This window comes from Coregonus lavaretus (assembly GCF_964263955.1).
Source record: "Coregonus lavaretus genome assembly, contig: HAP1_SCAFFOLD_507, whole genome shotgun sequence".
NCBI classification, from domain to species: Eukaryota; Metazoa; Chordata; class Actinopteri; order Salmoniformes; family Salmonidae; genus Coregonus; species Coregonus lavaretus.
The window spans coordinates 297,521-309,253 of record NW_028160496.1 but is presented as its reverse complement, the minus strand read 5'-3'; the positions used below and the strand labels follow the sequence as shown (position 1 = coordinate 309,253).

General features: G+C 46.2%; 1 long non-coding RNA gene across 1 annotated transcript; it reads left to right on the top strand.

Moving 5' to 3' along the window:
- The first annotated feature begins 10,175 nt into the window (after window positions 1-10,175).
- Window positions 10,176-11,277, top strand: LOC311121747. The gene is made up of 3 exons (XR_014612347.1): window positions 10,176-10,224; window positions 10,524-10,636; window positions 11,243-11,277. It is a non-coding gene; the product is annotated as an uncharacterized lncRNA (long non-coding RNA).
- Window positions 11,278-11,733: the final 456 nt, after the last annotated feature.

Below are 11,733 nucleotides of genomic sequence, written 5' to 3'. Positions count from 1 at the left end.
ATTGGATGAGAAAGCCAGAGGTCCCGCCCTTCTGACCTTCTCATCCAATGGGTTTTGAGAAGGAGGCGAGGAGATTGAGAGTCTCCCATAGTCTCGGGCCAATACAAAGGACTCAACGGACCAAATAACCAATCAGGGATGTCTGGGTGTGGCCTAGTTCCATAGAGGTCCATCCATAACGTAGTCTAAGATAATAGAGGTAATGTCCATCCATAACGTAATCTAAGATAATAGAGGTAATGTCCATCCATAACGTAATCTAAAATAATAGAGGTAATGTCCATCCATAACGTAATCTAAAATAATAGAGGTAATGTCCATCCATAACGTAATCTAAAATAATAGAGGTAATGTCCATCCATAACGTAATCTAAAATCATAGAGGTAATGTCCATCCATAACGTAATCTAAAATAATAGAGGTAATGTCCATCCATAACATAGTCTAAGATAATAGAGGTAATGTCATGTAGTTCATTGTGTACTTGCATTTATTTACTTTTCAGCCATTGGAATCTGCTGAGTGAGAATATGCGTGCCAGGGTGAGTTATAGTCACCTCTAAAGTAGTTAATGTTGGTAAAATGGACCAAACATTCATTTGTGGAAATCCTGCAGGACCTTTAATCCTGAACCACTGCTTTAATTGACTAGCTTGAGTAAATGGTTCTACATTTTATATCAGTGCAGCCCCTTTAACAAACTAACTCTGTATGGTCTTTTAACATTGCAGATGAGCAGACATGAGTTTAGTGCCAAGTGCATGGATATTGTAGCATGGGTGATGGAGTCTACATCCACTGTGGTTGTTCCCGCCCTTGACCTCACCATGCAGATAGAGCTCTCTGATTCGCCAAGCTCTTCTGGATCAGGAAGTAATGAGGCAGGAGAGGTGACCTCTCTTGGCCGCAGCGTCAGATTCAGCTGTAGTGGAGGACCCAGCAGGTGCACCAGCGCCAGAACTGCCTGCAGCACACGCACTCCCACGCCTTTCCCCTCCTCTCACAGGTACCTAGCCCTATCCCCTCCTCTCACAGATACCTAGCCCTATCCACGCATCTCACAGGTACCTAGCCTTATCCACGCCTCTCACAGGTACCTAGCCCTATCCATGCCTCTAACAGGTACCTAGCCCTATCCATGCCTCTCACAGGTACCTAGCCCTATCCGCTCCTCTCAAAGGTACCTAGCCCTATCCTCTCCTCGCACAGGTACCTAGCCCTATCCCCTCCTCTCAAAGGTACCTACCCCTATCCCCTCCTCTCACAGGTACCTACCCCTATCCACGCCTCTCAAAGGTACCTAGCCCTATCCCCTCCTCTCACAGGTACCTACCCCTATCCACGCCTCTCAAAGGTACCTAGCCCTATCCCCTCCTTTCACAGGTACCTAGCCCTATCCCCTCCTCTCACAGGTACCTACCCCTATCCACGCCTCTCACAGGTACCTAGCCCTATCCCCTCCTCTCACAGGTACCTAGCCCTATCCCCTCCTCTCACAGGTACCTAGCCCTATCCCCTCCTCTCACAGGTACCTACCCCTATCCCCTCCTCTCACAGGTACCTACCCCTATCCACGCCTCTCACAGGTACCTAGCCCTATCCCCTCCTCTCACAGGTACCTACCCCTATCCACGCCTCTCACAGGTACCTAGCCCTATCCCCTCCTCTCACAGGTACCTAGCCCTATCCCCTCCTCTCACAGGTACCTAGCCCTATCCATGCCTCTAACAGGTACCTAGCCCTATCACCTCCTCTCACAGGTACCTAGCCCTATCCACGCCTCTCACAGGTACCTAGCCTTATCCATGCCTCTCACAGGTACCTAGCCCTATCCATGCCTCTAACAGGTACCTAGCCCTATCCATGCCTCTCACAGGTACCTAGCCCTATCCCCTCCTCTCAAAGGTACCTAGCCCTATCCTCTCCTCTCACAGGTACCTAGCCCTATCCCCTCCTCTCAAAGGTACCTAGCCCTATCCTCACCTCTCACAGGTACCTACCCCTATCCCCTCCTCTCACAGGTACCTACCCCTATCCACGCCTCTCAAAGGTACCTAGCCCTATCCCCTCCTCTCACAGGTACCTACCCCTATCCACGCCTCTCAAAGGTACCTAGCCCTATCCCCTCCTTTCACAGGTACCTAGCCCTTTCCCCTCCTCTCACAGGTACCTACCCCTATCCACGCCTCTCACAGGTACCTAGCCCTATCCCCTCCTCTCACAGGTACCTAGCCCTATCCCCTCCTCTCACAGGTACCTAGCCCTATCCCCTCCTCTCACAGGTATCTAGCCCTATCCCCTCCTCTCACAGATACCTAGCTCTATCCCCTCCTCTTTTTGCAGGTATTTCCTGTTATAGGTACAAATATCCATTCCAGATCCACTTAGTGAGAAATACTACTTAGATACTACACAACCACTCTAAAACGTTTACTCTGAATGTTAATGTTTGCTCTGAGTGTGGTTTGAGATGGTTCACAATGCTTCCTTTGAATAATAATAACAAGGTTGAGTTTGTGTCCCAAATTCTTGGATCATATTTTTTATTTTGTTACCATATACTATTCATTTATGTTGTGCATTCTGCAGGTCCATGACCTCTTTGCTAAGTGAGAACGAAGAGCGATATGTCTCCTCACCTGAGGGTGGCGATAGAGAGATGAGACACAGACAACACTCAGCACCACTGAGATCTGTGTTTGGCATCTCTGAGGACTCTGTCTTCGACATGGTCCAGAGCGGCCAGTCGCAGGGTGACATCGTACCGCTGCCCAAACGGAGTAGACAGGAGAAATACAGACCTAGCAAAATGTCAACGGACGGCAAGTTTATGATGGGTATTGTCGAGTTGGTTATAAACCTTCTCAACTCCAGATTGGCTGAGCTAATGCGAAGTGTCAGTCAGGGAACTCTAGTTCTGCTGACTGGAAGTATCTCAGCAAGTCAACAGTTTGCCCAAGAGATGCTAAGCATGGCGACTTCTAAGATGTATTCCCATGCCATAGAGCATATTGCGCTCGGCCACAAGTCTCCCCTTGAGTTAGAGAGGGAGCTTGAGGCCATCTTGGGTCCTCTGGCTGGACAGGTCATAGTCATCATCATAGATAGCATCATCAAGGCTAAAGCCAACGGAGGAAATGAGGGGAGAGCGTCCAGCCCCTTGACCTATTTTCTAACTGCCATTTCGGCAGAAATACAAAGCCTAGTGGTTCACAGATCGGCTAGCAGACCATCCACCAGACTGTCCAACAACGACCCACTGCTGAACATTTCCAAGTCAAAGGTCTTAAGATCAGTTCTGCTCAAAATGGCAGAGCTCTTTGGCCAAGGTCCAAGTGAAACCTGTCTAGTTCCACTAGTCCAGAGTCAGTCCAACAACTCCATTTGCGACTGGACTGTGAATGCAGGCACCATTCATCCAAGTACATTTCTGTCCGACAACAGAGTGACAGAAGTGTCATCCGATGTTGTGGATCTTGTACTTGAGGTTTTTTGGATAACAGGATTTTTGGATAACAGGAACCCGTCAAGGCCACAGAGTGCCTGCTCCCACAACTCAGCTAGTGGAGCAATAGATATGAGAGCTCTTGCTGGGGACTTGGTCAGACAGGTGTCTGTCAAACTCAGCCCATTTGTCTCTGAGAGTCAACTCTCCACCATGTCCATGACAGATCTGTCATCATCTTTTTCTGACTCCACCTTGAAGCAGTTGTGTTCTCGCTCTGTTGTTGCTCTGGCAACTGCCTGTCAAGCAATCAAAACAGAGCTTGAGAACCAGAGACCTACCAACCTGGCAGCCAGAGACCTACTATCGTCTCTGGTAGAGACCATTGAGGACATGGATATCTCTGACATCCTCCAGGGCCCGTCGGCCATTTTGGAGGAGGCTGCTGTGATAAAGCACCCAGAGATGTCCACCTCGACAATATACAGATCTCTGCTTCTCGACTCATCTCTCGCCTCCTCTAAGATGGTCACTGAGAGCATTATCTTCAACAACCCATGCCCATCAGAGGAGAATGTGAGTATTCAGAAGGAGCTCCCTGCTGATAAAGTTGACATCCTCCATGGTCAACCAGTGGAGGAGTATATTGTCAAAGCTGAGCAATGCATCACTCAGGTCATTCAGGATGCAGCTGTGACATATACTGCTGCGCTGGATAAAACCGACACTTGTGGGAAACTGTCGGAAATCCTATCTGTCCATGTTTCCTCAGAGAATATTGAGGAGGCATCCTCTGATTTCTTTGGTGGAATTATTTCCGACCTGCATGAGGTATCTGAGGTCAATAAGGCCTCCATGCGTACGAAATCAGGTCGCAAAATGTTCTGGGTGGAAGTGAGTTCAGGTTCCCAGAAGATTTATACCAAAACCCTGGACAAACTAAGGAAGCTGTTCACCTCCCACCATCTCACTGAGGGAAAAAATACTCCTGTGCAAATCGAGCTTTCTGCAACTGGACTACTTGTAACTGAGGCCACTGTGCAGGAATCTCCTGTAACTGAGGCCACTTTGGCAGTGTCTCCTGTACAGAAGACAGACAGTAAGACCCTTTTAAGTCCCCAGCCTCAGCCTACCAGCTCACCCTCGACACCTGCACTAAAGGGGTAATCAAACAGGTGATCTCGGTGCTGAGGGTGGACACTTCAAAGGAAGACTGCTCCGCTTCCGTTGGGGAGAGCACGTCAAATTCATCCTTCGACTTCAACCAGAAGTTGGACTCGATAATTTCGAAATTGGAGGACCTCACCATTTCGAGTGATGTGACATCAGCCGAGATTGCCACACTCACGCGATCTCTTAGTGCAGCCAGCAGAACCTCTAACATTTCCATCCAGAGCTTTCACAGTGCTGAGTTCCGAGCTAAGGCCAAACACATTGTGAGTGAGACCATTCTCAGAGCTGCTAGCAAAGCCAGCCATTCTTTGCTACAGAGCATGCCTAGCACCACCTTCTCACACCATGCGGTTTCTACAGCCGAAGATATAGTAAATATTATCATGCAAGACCTTGAAAGTGTATCCCAGTACACTGTGGACGACGCAGACTCCTTCCCACTAGGAGAGAAAAAGCTGGAGTTCCAGCTCAAACCCAGAGTTGTCTTTGACAACTTATTGGATGCTGCTCAAACCATGTACCACAGAGTAAAGGATAGACTGAACATCTTTTTCTCTTTTCCACCAGTGTCAGTCACCACAGCCAAATATGTGCTGGACTCCGCCCCTGTGGAGACACTCAGACATTCTAAGTCCGCTGACACTGCTCTTGTTGAGGACAGGAGCCGCCCTCCGTCTGTGAGAAGTGAGAAGCCTTTGTCAAAAGTCTGTTTGGCTAAAAGGTCTAAAGCCCTTGTGTCTTCGAGTGGCTCTTCAACAGACCACCATATAATTGACACATGCAGTGAGGATGTCACTCTGCCCACCAGGAGTATGTCAGTTGTGAGCAACAACAGTTTGAAGAGAGCCTCTCCTCTCCACGGCAGTGGATTGAGTGAAAGTTGCAAACCTCTTGTGGCTCTAAAAGACGTAACAGTGGCAGTCAGCCAAGAAGGCTTTAGCAAAACTGCAAAGAAGACGCTCAGCTTGATCCTAAATGTGATCAAGTGTAGAGTGGCCAACTCTGAGAGTTCATCTGTTGGGCAGATTGCAAGTGAGGAGTGTCTGATAGCCACTAACATGTTAGACTCTGTACTGGAGAGCCTTGACCAGTTGCCTGACATGAGCGCTGCCGATGAAATCACAAGGACAGAATCCCATACCTCTATCGCAATGGACGAGACAGGTTCACGGTCAACGCTTGTGAGCCAACAAGAAATAAACATATCTGACACCAATATCATAGTGAAAACTATAATGGACACATTGAAGACGGACGACCCAGAGATGACTTCAGCAGAAGAACATCTGGATAGGCTCCTGTCAGTTGAAGCCCTTCAAGGTGCATCTGGCAACCTGATCGCAAAGGTCCATGGTCTCATTCAGGAGATAACCATAAACCGCCAGCTTCAATCCATGGTTGGCCACAGAAGCCTCTCTCAACCAGCGCTGCCTAAACCAGCCCTGAGGAAGCTGTCAAAGGACGATGCCTCAGAGCTCATTTACAACTTTGCCCAGACTTCTGTTAGGAGACTCCTGGGGCAGTGTATGGGAAGGCCTATGCCACCATCGGCTGAAATGGTTTTGGATCAGGTCATCAAGTTGATGACAGACGTGGTGATGGACAGCCTGACTTATGTGTCCAAGTCTACAATGGAGGATGGTAAGTGAAAGTACCTATTTTCATCTGCATAGGACTTAATTGTAACATGATGCTCAATACATTGCGTTTTATGATGTGAAATTCACTGGTTGTGTCCAAAATGGCACCTTCTTCCATATTTAGTGCACTACTTTTGACCAGACCCTATGGGCCCTGGTCAAAAGTAGTGCACTATAAAGTGAAGAGAATGCCATTTGGGATGCAGTGACTGACTTCAATGGCTGCGTCCTCTTCTCCCAGTTATTGTACACAGGTCGGTCACACTAGCGTGCTCTTCTCACTCAGACACCAGCAATGCCACAAGTGACATCACTCATGGTGTTGTAGCTGACCTTAATGCTACTGAGGAATTCCCTGCCAGGAGCCTTAGCCCGGCTGATGTAAAGGCTGACGGCATGGCCCGTCTTCCCTCTGCCAGAGGGGAAGAGACTAAGAAGAACAGGAAGTGGCGTTTCCTACCGAAAATGCATAAGTTTCCAAAGATCATGATTAAGGTAGGGTGCTCTGTGTTTTGAGATTACCTCTGTAAGGCAGGGCTGAAATTTACCCTACAGATTCACTACACCCCTATTGTCTCTCAGCATTAGAACAAAACTGTTGTCATTGTCTTTAGGAGGTTGAGTGAGGACGCTGTAATGCAATCCTAATACACATGGGAGAGTCCCAAATGGCACCCTATTCCCTATATAGTGCACGACTTTTTACCAGAGCTCTCTGGGCCCTTGTCAAAAGTAGTGCCTTACGTAGCGAATAGGGTGCCTTTTAGGATGCACACTCTGTATTTTACACAGGCTCAGTTGTCCTGATGTGTTTTGTCAACAGCTGTTCAAGACAAAAGGGGAACCGAAGAGACACCCTGAACAGGATGCGCTGCCTACCAAACATCTCAGAGAGACTCATATTTCACAGGGTAAGTGATAAGCATCGATAATGTCATATTGATGTATCACCCTATGACAAGCTTGTTAAAACAGTGACAACAGATACAGGCAGACCGACGGACAGACATGCAGACAGACAGGCAGACTGACAGGCAGACGGACGGGCAGACAGACATACAGGCAGACAAAAAGACAGGCAAACAGGCAGACAGACAGACGGACAGGCAGACGGACAGGCAGGCAGGCAGACAGACAGACAGACAGACAGACAGACAGACAGACTGACGGACAGACAGACAGACAGACAGACAGACAGGCAGACAGGCATACAGACGGACAGACAGGCAGACGGACAGACAGGCAGACAGGCAGACAGACGGACAGGCAGACGGACAGACGGACAGACACAAACACACACATTCATTTTCTGATTATGAAATGTTCTCATGACAGATGCTGAGTGTGAGGTTCCAGAGGTTCCATCCACTTCCCCACCCAAGGAGGACCTGACAACCACACCGGCCCCTGCTCCCCAGGAGTCCCAGTCCCGTAAACGCCCACTCATAGTCAGGGTGTTACACGCTCTCTCCAGAGCCATCTCCAAACCATTCACAGGAGCTTCTGGGAAGAAGAATTAGCCAAATGCCTGATTTTATTAATATGATATTTTAATCAGAGCCTTTATTTAATAAAACATTACTGCATTGATTTCTGTCTATAGTAGTCTTCATGTATGTGCAAGATAACGGTAAAGTACTTCAAACCACATAGTCAAAAGTATTCATAGTGAAGTACCGTTTATGATTATTGATTGTGGAAATACACATAATACAGAAAAGTTGTTGTCACATATAAAGACAGACATAAAGGAGAACTCCGTAGACCAGTCACATTCTCAAGCCATAACTAAATCCATGAATGGATCTCCTATAAGATGACAGGAGAACATTTGTAACACTTTCTATGAAGCCTATATCTATAATGCATACACTCAAGTCATTTACATTTTACATTTTAGTCATTTAGCAGAAGCTCTTATCCAGAGCGACTTACAGTTAGTGAGTGCATACATTTTTTTTTTCATACTGTCATACACTCATAATGACTTAACTGAGTTAAGTGTTAAGTAAAGTGCAGTTATAAACACATAATGAGGGCTTATTATGTATTTCTTGCAATAAAAAAAGAAAAATGCTACTAGTTTATTAAATATTCATGACTGCTATTGCACGGCTCATGTCCACACTTCTGTACAATAGGGGGCAGTAATGCACCATAACGTTGGATGCCAACTGCCTATAAACCCCACTGAAGAAGAAAAAGCTACTCATGTAATGCATGCTGGAAAGCAGACAAAACTAATGATTTGCAAGAGATCTAAACACGATTTATAAGCTACTGAACAACAAGTCCAAGAAATCATTGCTAACCGCGTTTGCACTTTGAACAGATTTCTCGACAATAATAATGGAAGATGTGACTGGGGCTCAGCTCATTGCAGAGGCACTAAAAGCTCAGGTGAAGTGTGTGCAATATATATAAAACAGTGTTATACTGTGTAACCGTGTTGCTAATAATATATTAGTCGCTGATCATGTCCTTGGCAGTGAGAATGTAACACTATGAGTTGTGAAAGTGTGCCATAGGTCATTGCACTGGTATAGCTAACTATTAATATTGTTGTAGAAAAACATTTAGATGTTTATGTGGAATAGTATATGTTAACACCCTTGTTGATGCATGCCAATGTGTGTGTCAATGCAAAGAAAATCTAAACTACATTGTAACAATTCATATACAATTCAGTATGAAAATGTATGCACTCACTAACTGTAAATCGCTCTGGATAAGAGCGTCTGCTAAATGACTAAAAATGTTTAAAAAAAGGTAAATATACTGTATCTACATGTAACTCTCTACAGAATGTAGAATATATGTTTAGAATAGTTGGTGTTCCAGTCATTGAAGTAGCTAAGGCAGCTCAAGCCTCAGGAATCAAGTATGTGGGAATGCGCAATGAACAAGCCATAAGCCACCTTTTTATTACTAAACCAGCTCTCCCCAAATCATGTGATATTAACTACCCGTACATAGACTACAGGAGCGTGTAGTGTGTGAGGGTCAGTTTCATAGCTTTTTTGCATTGCTAATTATGTCTGCCTGTCTGTCTGACCCTTTGTGTGTCTGTCTGCCTGTCTTCCTGTCTGTCCCTCTGTCTGTCTGTTCCTCTCCAGTCCAGGTGCGTGTCTGGTTGTGTCTGGACCGGGACTCATCCATGCACTTGGTGGAATGGCCAACGCTAACATGAACTGCTGGTATGCTAGAACTCCACAAACAGAAGACCCTACTACTCATGTTCAGTGGTCCTTTCAAAAGAAGGGATGCTATCCGCACACTGCAAAAAATGATCTGAGGACTCCAAACTATCTCAGATTGTCAGTTGATGTCATTGTGTGATACCTCTCTCTCTGTAGGCCTGTGATTGTTATTGGAGGCTCCTCCGATCAAAACCAAGAGACCACTGGGGCGTTTCAAGAGTTTCCACAGGTACCGATTGAACCATGATATTTATGACTTTTGAACATTAGGGGGTTGTTTCCCAGGACACAGATTAAGCCTAGTCATGGCCTAAAAAGCAAACTCAATAGAGAATCTCTGTCTGGGAAACTGGCCCTAGCAGTTTAATTGCTGAAAGAGGAAATAATTTGTTATTTGTGGTCCTCTTTCTCTGTCAGGTGGAGGCATGCAGATTGTACAGTAAGTTCTCTGCTAGGTCTAGCAGTCTGGATATGATCTCCTCAGTCGTAGAGAAGGTATACAGTCTACTCTGACTCCCTCTGTGTAGTCCTCTTCATATCATTTGGTATCACCTGCAATTGTCTTTTTTCTGACCTCTAATTTTCCAGCTTAGCAAGGTACCTTAACTGCTTCATAAGAGCACAGCACAGCCTTAATTGATCTGAATTTAAGGGTGTTTGGTATGTCTAAGGCAGCACGCACTAGCATGTATGGACGTCCAGGTGCTGTATACGTAGACATATCTGGGGACATGGTCAATGCTAAATTGGACAGGAGCAGAGCCAGGTTAGTGGCCATCACTGTCTTTCATCCATTTAAAATGTATACTAATGTGTTACTGTTGAATATGTATACCTCTGAATTCACATCACCGTAGTCATTTTTATTTTATCTTGTTATACCTTTTAACGTCTGAAGTGAACCAGAAATTAAATTACTTAGAAAATATAGCACTATACCAAAATATTCTCATCAGAGAATAGCAATAAGCCTCGATAGACCTTCATGGTTTATTTACATATGCAATAAAGTTGCTAGGTAACATGTTTAATGTTTGACCTATTATTTATTATTTCCTTTGTCAGAGAGGTGCCCTGTAGTCCACCTCCTCCTGTGAGTATGGCTGACCATATGGTGATCACAGAAGCACTGGCGGTCCTGAAAGGAGCCAAACGGACTTTACTCATCATTGGCAAAGGTAGGCATTGCTTTTTTAATAGCCAGATAATCTGGGGGAAACAGAACTAAAATCTTGCATAATTGCGTCAGATACTTGGATAAGGTCTGGGGAGATGTTAAGAGAAAGATACTAACGCCACTTGCGAACTCTCCACCCCCCTAAACGGAAACTCTCTGCAAGTTTCCGGCAAGTTTATGGGCAAAATGTCCCCTCCCGTTCTGAAATTGAAAAGATGCGAGCACCTGCGAAATCGGGATTTGTCCTAATGATTAGTGGTGAAAAATCAGCGTACCGGAACAAAGTTGTCACATCCCATTCTGTTGACAGACGCTACTTCCAGTTATGTTACGTGCGTCTGTCCAAGAGAGATCAATAGCCAGCTGAGACGCACTGTAACACATATAGCACTGTACCACGGTTCAGTTGAAAACTGGGCCACGTTCAGTCGACAAATGTTGTTGACATGATTTCTCATTCTACCTGTCTGAGAGGCACGTTCGTTCTACATGCTATATTTCTATCTGAACGTTGCACAACGTTTTGCTCAGCTGAATGCATCCCAGTTGTGAAGACCAGTCTGTTGAAATCCGTGTGGCAGTGCCCTCTGTCTGTGTCCCTCTGCAGGTGCAGCCCATTGAAGAGCAGAGGGGGCTCTGAAGGAGCTGGTGGAGGGGTGTGACCTGCCCTTCCTGCCCACCCCCATGGGTAAAGGGGTGCTGCCTGACGATCACCCCAACTGTGTTGCTGCTGCCCGCTCCAGGTCAGCCTCTCCTTCTCTCAGCTGGCATCATATTCATGTACAGACCATTGACTGTATAAGTAGGACCAAAGAATTTCCCTGACCATTTGAACGGACCACGAAACTCCTGAAATCCCTATCTATAACTAGTCTCTCCTGGCCAGGTCATGTCAATGTAAACTGGTGTCAATCAAACAACTACACTACTCCTATAACTAGCCTCTTTTCATTACATTTTGTTTTGTCCCTGCTCTCCTCCTCCTCTCTTCCTATCCTCCTCCTCCTCTCTTCCTATCCTCCTCCTCCTCTCTTCCTCCTCCTCCTCCTCTTCCTATCCTCCTGGTTCTATGGTCTTGGTGGGGACTGCAGAGCTCTG